Raw genomic sequence first — 12,917 nt, forward strand, 5'->3', positions numbered from 1 at the left:
TAATAATTTTTGTCAAGCACTTTATGGACATACTTCACTGAAAACCGATCTTCTACTAAATAGTGGAATCAACGTTAATCATTCCGGTCTAAATCGAGCTTCCAATTAACCGGACCGATTTGGATTTATCCTTGTTAGTGTCCGGTTTCCGGAATAAATAGACGCTGGAACATCGAGCTGACAATGTTATTGGGGAGACGAAATTCCAGAGTCCAATATCTTAACTAATAATATTGGATAAATACCCGAAAATGATGTACGAATAGTGACGTCGCTAATGAAGTTCGAAATAGTTCTTTGTGTTGTAGCTTTGTTTGACAATTAAGCTACAAAAAAACTTTAATCAGAAGAAAAGTGTGCTAAGTACTTTTAGGATAAATTAGACGAAGTGGCAACATGTAAAAATAATTTGAGAAAAACAGGAGAATAAGTTGTAGCATGGCGATTATTTTTGGTAGGACTAAAACAGTGAAAGTAAGCTATGATTAACCTAAGGGTGCAAGAGGAGGGGGGACCTAGAAAATCTAGACTGAGGAGAATAAAGAGACCTCATAATCCAAATAAATTCAGTTGAATAGCTATATATTTGCAACATTGCAAACATTTCTGAATCGTGTCTACATTCGCTGTCAGGCGTATACAGACTACATCCGGCGAGTAGGGTAAATCGTCCACAGGCTTTATAACTTCATTTATTTTGTTGGGCAGAGAACTCGTCGGATGCACTCGGCATACGCCCGATAAAGATTGTGAACGCGACCCCAATGACAAGTGCGCGCGCCCGATTTAAAAGTTTCCAGTGTAGTAAGGATGCATTTACTGATACTAAAAAATACACTCAAACGACTTTGTAACAAAACGAATTTTTGGAAAATTGTAATATCTCAAACGATACCTCTACGCCAAAGACTTTCTGTAAAAATAATCACTCATTTAATTTATATAAACTGAGAAATTTGCAGCTTAATTTGTTGTGAAACAAAGACGTAGTAAGGACTGATTTATTGCCTTTTCAAAATACGATTATAAAGAAAAGATTTTAGAATATTGTGATCTCTCGAACAATTCCTTTAAGCCAATGAATATCTGAGGAAACAATCTATTTTCTACATATAAACTCACAAATTTTGATCTTGATTAGCCAACAAACAGAAGCGTAGTGAGGATTCATATACTGACACTACATTACAAATTTAAACGACAATGTAAAAAAGGATTTTTTAGTGTTAACTTTCAGACAGTCCGTCTACGCCAATGACGCCTCTAATAGGCTCCTTTTCTCTATTGAAAAAACATCCGTTTTAATTCGCCGCAAAAGTCTCTTTGGCTGAACTGACTCTAGAGAAATTTACAAAATTTCGTTTCATAGTAAAAGTGACAAAATGTAATTACAAGCGGTAACTTTCAGCTCAGTTTCAACGCTTAATTCCGTCTTGTTGGTGTGACAAGTCCCTTTGGGGGTTTCCGTCGGTAATAATAATTATTATGAAACCCGACGATGTATCTGAAATATGACTAACGTTACTGTTATACAAATTTTAATAATTATCTTTGCGGACTCTTATGAAATAACTTATTAGTGATACTAAACTGCCCATTCATATTTTTATCCATGGTTCTATAAGAATCTATTAAACTGACATATGTATTTGTAAGCACATAATAATACCTATTAATTCCTATAGGGTAACAAAAGCTAAACAGCGCTAATAATAGTTTTCCTGTCATTTTTATCATCCCCTTAGAAAAATTGTGCCTTTCACCTCCCTTATTCATCGGGAATGATAACTTTTATTATATTATCGTTACATATATGTGTATTCTTTACATATATACGCCTATATTTTTTCATTGGCGAATTTATTTAAGTTAAAAATTGTGTATCAATTGTTTTAATAGGATATCGCGAAACAACGTATTATGTATACCAAGTTGCTAAAATTATTCATTAATATTTTTGTTAACGGCTCTACAAGAATATAATATGATTTTGCATATCGGTTTGTAAACACATGATGAGGCCTAGTGCAACAAATGTTATCGAAGGAGAAATGATGAAATCGAGCGAGCTTCTCCAGGAAGGATGGTAGCCTAAGTTATATGCTTGTCCAATAATACATATTCTTTCATTGTCGCATTTACTCAATGAAAAATAATGCTAAAGATCATTATACCTGTGAATGATAAGCAAATGCAATGATGCAACATTTTTCTCATTTATACCTGAAAATATTGTTCTAAATTTGCTACTTATCTAAACGTTTAAGTAAATGGCCGACCCATATATTTCGGCTGCTACTGGGATCATTAGGATAAAAGGCAAAGAGGAACTATCGCACACCATAAATTTCAGTTCCAGGGGCCGGAAAATAAATAATTCCCCTCGGTTATTAATGAGGGTGTCTCATTCTTCAATAGGGATTTACGACGATAATATTTTAAGTTTTTAGGATATTTATCCAACAACTGGCGAAGTCCAGAATCGACGCTGAATTGAAGTGCAGAGATTGCTGATCAATTTTCAAAATCACAATAAAATTAAACGTCCATATACAGGGTGGTCGCTAAGGGTGTTCCAATATTTAAGGAGCTGATTCTCCGGATTGTTCTAAGACAAAAATGTTAGATAAACGTATATCCTAAAATGAGGCGTGTCCGAGATACAGGGTATTAAATATGAAAAAAATATATATTTTCAAAATGGCGCAAGTTATTTTATTGAAACTCAATATACATACACAGTAATCCAAACAGTACATTTCCCTTCTATTTAAAAAAACGCTGTAATCATAGACGTGCATAGGAGTAATTATGTTAATTCTTATAGGGGAATAGGAAGACGCCACTGGTATGTTTCAAATTGGATACATTTTTTTTAAATAAGAGATTCAATAAATACAAAAAAAATGTCACTTGTGTTTTTTGATACGATAAGTCATTTTTGAGGAAAAAAATAAAATATGCCCCGTTAAAAATTTATGCTGAAAATAGTAGCTTAAAATAATAATAGGCATTTTTGAATGTGTTCAAGAGTCCATGGGAAAAAGGATAGATGTATGTATGTTGACAAATGGTTATCATTTTCAACAACGGTTATGATCTCTTCAATTTAGAAAATACCAGTGGCGTATGTCCTATTTCCCTATAAGAATTAAAATGGTAACCCTTATGTACGTCTATGATTAAGCGTTTTTTTTTTAATAGAAAGGAAACGTACTGTTTGGATTACAATGTATGTATATTGAGTTTCAGTATAATATTTCGTGTCATTTTGAAAATACGAAGAAAAATGTTTTATTTTTATTAGTATTTAACACCCTGTATCTCGGAAACGACTCATTTTAGGACATAAATTGATATAACATCTTCGTGTTAGAAAAATCTAGAGAATCACCTCCTAAAATATCAGAACACCCTTAGGTACCACCCTGTAGAAACGTTTAAACGTTTCTATGGAACAAAGCTACATTGTCCTTAATATGCGTAATACACTGAGACGGGCGAAAAAGGACCTTGCATCCATAAAGTACACAATATTTCATGTTTGCCATGTTAAAAGTCCTCTACGACGAAAACAATCGCCTCAAGCAGCTTAAAAGTAGGTATATCAAGAACACGAAAAGCGTTTTAGAATATATATCGCTTTTTCCCATGCCCTTCTTTTACTTTCGCTGAATTCGTGTCCTTTTCGTCAAGGTAACGCAACGCAGACTTTTTGGAATTCCCTTTTGTACCGGCAACCCAACCCAATTTGAATTATTCGGTTCGGGGGATACGCGAAAGTCAAAGCTACACCTAAATAACTATATTCAAAGACGAAATAACTGGAAATTTTATTATCTTATCTGCATATTTTTAACGACCATGTTAGAGCAATAAGCCCTAAGGGCTTAGGAAATGATATCTTTGAGGTCTGGAAATTTGATGGAAAATGATGTTTTAGAGGTCTCTGTCTTGTGGATTTGATTTTGGCCTTTAAGCGTCAGGTAATAAATCGATAAAAACTTTCGTGTCCTATTGGATTATTAAGAGATTTTTATATAACGCTGTTCTGCGGCCATGAATTAATTCATCATAGCCTTCGTGTAACACAGCATGGTATAATCGGAGCGGTAAGTTATCTATAATTTAAGCAGATTTCCCACAATGTTTTCCCTATGCCTTTCTTTCTCATACTCTTTCCTTTACTATTTTCCTAAATTTTGTCGTATGATTTTTTCTACAGTTTTCTTTCAAACTTTTTCAACGCTTTTTCACACTTTCTTCCTTTATGTAAAACCGGAAGCGTCCAGAATACCATTTTCAGGCAAAAACGAAGAACAAAAAATTAATTTGAAGATGTTATTTTGAGAATTCACAAATACTAACCAGTGATACGCCAATGAAAAATTATCCTATTGATGTAGTATAGTTGCTCCAACAGAAGCACTATGTACCATTTTATATCTGATTTTATATCAATTTTGCTAATAATTTAACTTTTAAGTCAAAATTAACGCTCTTACGAAATATCTTATTACATTAATCACTTGGAAAAAAATTGTATACGAAAGTTAAACATACAACAATCATTGTCATGTCATGCCATTGTCAAATCAAATAATTATCATGTCATGCAATTGTCATGTCGTCACTATCACATAAAGATAAACATATGTTAATTGCCTTATTCTACTAGGATTATAATTTCATCGGCTCTATTGTACCAGTATCATAATGGATCAGTTTTGGAAAATTGATTTTATATTTTATATTTTATATTTCATATTTTATTTTATATGTACAATGCAACAAATTAATAAATAAATAATATGCTTATTACGTAGCTGTGAAATAAACAAGACGATATAGTTCGATAACTTTCATCACGAACTTTGACATCATTGTGAACATGTGGCAAACGTAAAACAAGCAAACCGTATTTGCCAACATCAGTTTTCTGATTTAATAATAAAATTTATCTTGTGATAATTATTTTCCTTTTAAGATAATTAATTTACGCTATGTCTGAGCTTGCCCTCCCTCCTAGTCCAGAAATAACTTTTCGCATATTAATCGGGCTTCACTTTCTGTCGATTACAAAAGACGCTGTAGGGGATGGCAGAAGTACGAAAATATTAATTTCATTAAGGAGTCTTTGTATATACATGACGCGAGATATGGAAATTTGTTTAGCTTCGTCTCGAATGGCGAATAATTCATTTGGACCGCCGGTAATACCATGTATAGGGCTAATTTATATGGGCAAATTTTCCAGTAAAGTACGTGTCTGTCTGCTACCAGCGTTATCGTCGGTGGGCAAACAAAAGGAGAACAATTTCAAATATGTCGGTGTAATGTGGTGTAAATTTACTGTTTTTTAACTAGACCTGTTTTCCGTCTAGACTCCTTCGTCATGAAAAACCTCTATTTAGGCAAAAAATGGCGGTAAATATTAATTCTTTTGAGCATTCTGCACTTCAGGACCCTTGCGCACCCTTCCAGTAACTACGTAAAGCACGTTTACCTAAATAATACGATCAAACATAGCGGAACAAGCCCAAATGACGTTTTGCCTTCCTGAACAAATAGAACAAAATGAATTTTCCGTTTGCTCTCGAATAATTTTCAACTGAAATGGTGCATTAGGATGGCTGCTACTTGTTGAGCACAAGATTAACAGAGCATAGCCCTTTGATTGGGTTAGCGGCTCATTATGATGTCAAGCCGAGTAAGCTGACTTCCAGCTAAAGAGGCGTGGCAAAACTTAACTAAAGCATCATTTGGGGCTATCTCTTCTAAATCCTCCGGAATAGTTTAGATCAGAGAACATAAGTAATGGCAGAGCTAAGGTGCCTCAATGCTGAGCAAATTTATGTGTACTCGTTTATCCATGCCAACAATTGAAAAATTTGGCGTGGAAAGGATGAATTTTGAATGATCTCATCAAATAAAGTAGGAAAAAATAAACACGGTTTTCCAAAATTTGAGTTTTTTTCGAAGGTCATATGCATTTTTGCTAAAGGTGGCAATGGAACGTCATGTTGGTTGAAAACATTTGCACATTTACGTGGTAGTTTCAAGGTGTATAATGTGTCAAGCGTCTCAGGATCAAGCTAAAAATGCTGATCAACGGGCAAGTTCCAATTTGAGCGTAAAAAGTACGAGGATAGCCCCAGAAGTATCCGACTTGACATATAGATGACGATTATTTTGTTAAAAAGTTGCTTATAGTACAAAGACCTAACTTTAAAAAACTTATGTCTAAAATTTGAGAGTGCTATGTTAATTTGTGTTTGCTTTGGAGCTGTTTTAGTAAACGTTTTTAGAGATTTTGTGAATATGAAAAAAAACTGTTCATCGATACGTGATTTAATACTTTCATTTGAAAGGCCTTAGCCTATCCAACGTTAAAGCGGAGTTGGATTCTACTCAGAAATCTGATCCTTCATTAACAACTGTAAAATATTGGGTGGCAGAGTTTAAACGCGATCGTACGAGCTGCCAAGACGAACTCCGCAGAGGTCGACCTAATGAGATGACCACTCCAGAAATTGTGATCAAATTCCACAAAACTGTATTGTGCATCGTATTTTGACCGGACGATTATTGAATATGAGAAAATTATGTGCAAGATGGATGCTACGATTACATACAATTGACCAAAAACAGTGCCGTGAGGATATTTCAAGGGAGTATTTGACAAAGTTTCGCAGCAATAAAGCCCAGTTTTTGCGTCGATTCATAACCATCATTTCACACCTGAGACGAAAGAGCAGTCAAAACAATGGACTCAAACGGAAGAATTGGCTTCAAGGAAGGCAAAATTCCTTCCATCTACAGGAAAAGTGATGGTGTCAGTTTTTATTGAGTGCACGTGAGATAATTTTTATTGACTATCTCCTTAAAGGAAAAACAATAAACGGTGAATATTATACAAATTTATTGCAGCGTTTGAGCAAAAAATGAGGAAAAAGCGACCACATTTGGGGAAAAAGAAAGTCTTGTTTCATAAAGACAACGGACCAGTCCAAATTTCCATCATCACGTTGGTCAAAATCAATCAACTTGGTTTCAAACTTTTCAGCCACTCTATTCGCCAGATTTAGTCCCTTCAGATTATTTTCTATTTCCAAACTTGAAAAAATGGCTCCGTAAAAAAAAATTTGCCAATAATAAAGCAGTGAAGTTCGAGGTTGATACCTATTTTAAAACATTCGAAACTTCTTATTATAAATAGGGCAAAAGTGTATCAATCTCAAAGGAAACTACGTGGATAAGTAATGTAATATTTTCCAACATTTTTTTTTCTAAGTGTTAGTGTTGGTACTTCTACAACTATCCTCGTACAATGGTTCGAATCGAAACTAGTGACAGATAACCAGTCAGATAATAAATTAAGATGGCGATGTTGAATTTGTCGTTTTTCTTTCATGCTATTTGGGAATAAGAACTCTTGACAATTTGGAGACAGAACTTTCCTTTGAAAAATGAATGGAAAAACCAAAATTGTAAATCAGTCGGAAATTCCTCTTCTCAATTCCACAGAATTCCTCTTCAGACTGTTAGTTAGCTGCTCGCTGACTAAGAGCTGAGGAAAATCGAGTTCTCTTTGCCAGGGAACATTTCCAACATCAAGCCAAGAAAAGCATATTATTTGCTCACAGTAATATTCAAAGCTTTTGTGTGGGCAAATTACAAATCACATCCACCTAGGAGCATACTAACTTCAAATGAAAATACGTTTTCTTTGTTGCGCAATTACGGACTTATTTTTCTCACATTTGCAAATTACAAATATGTCCAACGTTTTATTAATGTAATTTTCATACGACTGTGAAAGAACCTATCTCTGTATACATATACACTAATGGTTTCCAACCCACAGCCAACAAACCGAATTTTCTATTTTCCATTTTCCCGCAATATGAGCCTATTAAAATTTCCCTTTGCCATTACGGTACACGTCGTTAGTAGTCGAACAGCTATGTTGTGCAAAGTGCCCTTGTAGGGTCTGGTAAAGTTTTGTGTTATGTTTGATATACCTAGCTGTTATCACCACACGAAGTCTACAGGGTATTTCATTTAAAGTGACACAAACAATTATCTCCGAAACCAAATTTAAAATTAAAAAAAGTTTCAAACAAACATTGCTTGTTATGAAAGGGGACGTTTGCGCACATAAACAAATTTTTACTTAGGTTTAAAAGACATTTCAAAGCCAAATTTGTTTTTTTTTAATGAAACAGCCATTTTTTTTGGTAATTTTGCAAATAACTTTAAAACATTTTTGCTAAAAAAGATTTTTTCTAAAGATTCTTGTTTTCAAGATGTTAACAAAAATTTAATTCACAAGTTCTAAAAATTAACCCAAAATCGTAGTAGAAATTATTTTAAAATATTTATCAGTCGAACAAATGCTCAAAATGTTGATTTTCCGCTTCGATTTTCCAATTCTCATAGCAAACGATTTCGAAACATTTCTTCAGTGATTGCTTCACAAGCTGCTTTACGGCGTTTTTTTTATATCATCCGGAGTTGTTGAGTACATTTTTTCTTTAACATATCCCCAAAGTAAAAAGATTAATGGGGTCAAGTCAGATGATCTGTGTGGCCAGTTCACTAGACCATTACGTCCTATGCATTTTTCAGGAAATATTTCATTTAAAACGTCTCGTGCCGCATGAACAAAATAGGCTAGACATCCATCATGCTAATAGTACAAGGCAACTTTTCAATCAATAGTAAGATCTTCCAACAAAACCGGTAGATCATTTAACAGAAAACTACGACATTGCTCTCTATTTAAATTGCTTTCAATAAAAAATTGTCTTATTATTTTGTTGCCGACAATGCCGCACCAAACATTAATTGACCAAGATCTTTGATGTTTTACTTGTCTTAACCAGTGATGATTTTCAAATGACCAATAATATATGTTGTGGCGATTTACCCCACTATGGTTTGTGGAAGTGAATTCGCAAAAAAAGCACATTGAAGGAAAAATTTTCATTCAAATCTAATATTTCCTTTGCCCAAGTACAAAATTGCACCCGCCTTTCAATATCGTTGTCATCTAATTCTTGGTGAAGGGAAACATGATACGCATGCAACTTATTCAATTTTAAAATGCGATGCACAAAGAACCAACGAAATGCTCGAATCTCTCGACAATTGAAGGCAACTTAAATGAAGATCAACAGCTACAGCCGTTAAAATAACTATTTGATTGTTTTATTGGTGGCAGTTCTTGCGTGGGTTTTTTTACTTGTTTCCAAGTTGCAAGAAAGATTTCAAGAAATTTCTTGATTATTTGATAAAAAGTTCGACAATTAGGTGATCTTTCTTCAGAGAATTTTTGCACATAAATCTGATTAACTTCAGTGCCGCTTTGACCACTTTCTCCATAAGCTAACACCATTTGAATTTTGTTTTCTTTAGAAAAGGTCTCCATTTTTCACTTTAAAATTAACACCTTTAGTTGAAAAACAAATAATTAGCTTCGTCTTAAAAGTTCCTTTGTAATTTATAAATAAATTCGACACAAAAAGATATAAAAATACTACTTTATTCTAGTGAAAACATTACTTTTTTGTTCGACTGATAAATGTTTAAAAATAGTAAGTAGTAAAGTAGTAAAATTTACTATAATATTGAATTAATTTTTAGTCTGAATTTTTATTTTCCATTAAAAGTCGTGTGTTTTTTTAAATGTACCACTTCAATTTTTGTTGATATCTGTAAAACGAGAAATTTTAACACAAAAATTTTCAAGCAAAAAATACTTAATTTCTTAAGCTTTTTGTAAATTTATTTAAAAAATTGGTGTTCTATTAAAAAAAAAGAAAATTGATCTTAAAATGTCCTTTAAATGAAATTGATTAAAAATTTCCTTATATGCGTTAGACGACCCCTTTCATAACAAGCAATGTTTGAAACTTTTTTTTATTTAAAATTTGGTTTCGGAAATAATCGCTTGTTAAATAAAACACACTGTATATGACGAACCTTAGGTATACAGACGGTTGTTTTGCTATGGTATCAGTGAACCCATATAAAAATCAGTAACAAATGAAATAAATCAATAATGGCTATTCATGATACGAAAAACTAAATATTAACAAATTCATGAATAATAACGGAAACGAGTAATAAATTACATTGCGGTTAATGTCGAACCACGCATATAGGCACAATATTCGGCTTTAATAATCTGAATTTGAATCTAAAATAACATTGTTTGTGAACTAAACTTTCCTAATTAATTTTCGGTGTGAATGTCCCAGCTCTGTTCCCTTGAGAACAGAAGTTAGACACGTGTTTAATTTTTAATTTTACAAACTTTGATAAAGTAATGCAACGAACGAGCAATGTGATACGTAAATATTGATTGTCTATATATGGAAGCATCTTACAACTCTAAAATATGCAATAATAATTTATATTATGTCAGACATATGTAGTGTAGGTATAGCATTCATGCATCAGCAGGATTTCTTAATTTTCAATAAGTACTAAGTCCATTGTTCCAACATAAGAAGAACATCCTGTTATAGTACATATTTAAAATATTACGAAAACTTGACGTTTAATTAAAACTTTGCAGGATCAAAATCTCATCCTCAAAAACCGGCATAGTAAATTTAATAACCCACTACTCCTAAATATACTCTATTTTTAGGCCGCAAAGTTATGTAAACTTTCTTGTAACTGTCAAACAATAATACGTCTCATTTTCGTACAGCTTTGAAAGTTAACGAAAAAATTCAAAATATGAGTTATTCATAACTTACAAAAATCTCGGTTCGCCATAGAGATGTTTTCCCCTACATAAGTGATAAATGAGATTTTAAAAATGAGAGGCGGCAATTGACTGAGCTATTTCAAATTGACAGGCTAAGTCTCTAAAATGTGAATTTAGTGTCAATTTGATAAGAGTAAAAAGAAGTTGATTAAATCTATTAAGAGCAGCAGTCCCATAATTAATGTCTAACTACAGATATTCAGACATGTAAAACATTAAGATTGAACCAAATTTACTTATATCTAATTTATTATAATTATTCTTGGAAAAAACCGATTTTTTAAAATATTTTCCCAGAAGGTTTTTAGGTAGGGAATAAGAATATTTCCGAAATTTTGACATAAGTTAAAGAAAGCCTCGTCAGTATCATTTTCCTGATTCATAGTCTAGCGACAAAATCGGAGGAAATTACGTTACCATGAAATCTATATAGTACATCAGAAGAGTTTAATGTAGAAAGGTACTCTGTATTTAGAAAGAATGTGCTTCACTGAGAGTTAGTACCGAGAATGTATAGCATCTATAGGAAAATACAGGGCGGTCCACTTTTTTGTAACAAAACTTTAACAGTCGATAGAAAAACTTATTTTAAGAAGAACATTTCATATCACTATAGGCTCATAAACGTTTCGTTTTAAAAATACCGACCGTTGAAAACTTTTAAAAAAATTGATTATTTTTTATAATACTCCAACCTCTGAAGATATTTGAACCAAATTAGGTGTATAGCATCATATTGTATGCTGTCATATTCAGTAATATCACGGCTCACGAGTAACCAGTGTCGGAGTTGTGGGATTTTACTACTATAAAATTCAATAAATTATTAATACGGTCCTGTCTAAAATTAAATCTCTATTTTTGTCCTAAATTAGTAATTAATTCTCTATAAAAAATGTGTCTTGACATTTTTTCATATCTGGCTTAGTTGTGTAACAAATTCAATTAAAAAAAAATTAACAAATTCCTTCTATCTAACCCCGTCGGACTTTTGTGTTTGGAGATTTAAAAAAAAACAAGTGTATACATATAAACAAGGGAAGAACTTATTGGCCGCATTAGAGATGCGTGCACTCAATTGAGAAATTATAATTTAATTGGTGTTCTCCGACCCATTAGACATCGGTGTGAATTATGTGTGAAACAAAATGGTTCATATTTTGAACACCCACTTTAAATTAAGTGAATTTTTGTAGCTGTTTTTCTCTTTTAATTATACAATACGTATCATTAACAATAATAAATAATAAAATTTTATTTTAAACAGAACCGTATTAGTAATTTATTGAATTTTCTGTAAATAAAACCCCACAACTCCGGCACAGGTTGCTCATGAGCTGTGATATTATTCGAATATAACAGCATACAATGTGATGCTGTACACAAAATTTGATTTAAATATCTCCATAGGTTGAAGTATTTTATAATAAAAAATAATAGAAATTTTTTTAAACTTTTCAACGCCCGGTATATTTAAAATGAATTGTTTATATGATATGAAATTTTCTTTTTAAAATCAGTTTTTCTATCAACTGTTAACGTCCTGCTACAAAAAAGTGGACCACCCTGTATATAGAAAATGTGATGCCTAGTAGTCTTCGAGTGGCGGCATCACTAATTTATTAATTTGGACCGTTCAAAACATATTGTTGACAACTGTTTTGAAAAATTCAATTTAAAAGTTTACTCATCTCCGGCCACAAAAAGACGTCATAGGGACACTAATACATGGCTGCTCTCCGTCCAACAAAATGGGATCAATTTTAGTAGAATACCGGCAGTTTTCTGCTGCGTCCAGTGCTTTTATTCGTCTTTGATACTGATATGTCGTGGGAAGCAGCGAGTTGTCAAGGCAATATATTATGTAAAGCGGATGATAGGAATGATATAATATGGTAATTATTCACTGTCTAACTTATTTACGCATTATGACCACAAACATAACCATAAGTAAACGAGTGTCGCCGCAAAACGTATTTTAAACGTGTTTATTTAAATGGTATCTTTCCTTAAACCTACCTGAAAGCCCCTCAAAGTTTAATCTAGACAAAAAAGCTGAAACTAATCAGTACCCAACAGCTAAAATAGAAAGTTATCCTTAAGTAATTTATGCTGAACTTTCAGAAACCCGACA

The 12,917-nt window shown here is 32.7% G+C and overlaps 1 protein-coding gene across 3 annotated transcripts in view; it reads left to right on the forward strand.

The window, feature by feature from the left end:
• The window catches only part of rsh (radish), a 62,097-nt gene that overhangs the window by 12,490 nt on the left and 36,690 nt on the right, over window positions 1–12,917 (forward strand). The window lies entirely within an intron of this gene.

The sequence above is a fragment of the Euwallacea similis genome, chromosome 4, assembly GCF_039881205.1.
Source record: "Euwallacea similis isolate ESF13 chromosome 4, ESF131.1, whole genome shotgun sequence".
In the NCBI taxonomy this organism is placed as follows: Eukaryota; Metazoa; Arthropoda; class Insecta; order Coleoptera; family Curculionidae; genus Euwallacea; species Euwallacea similis.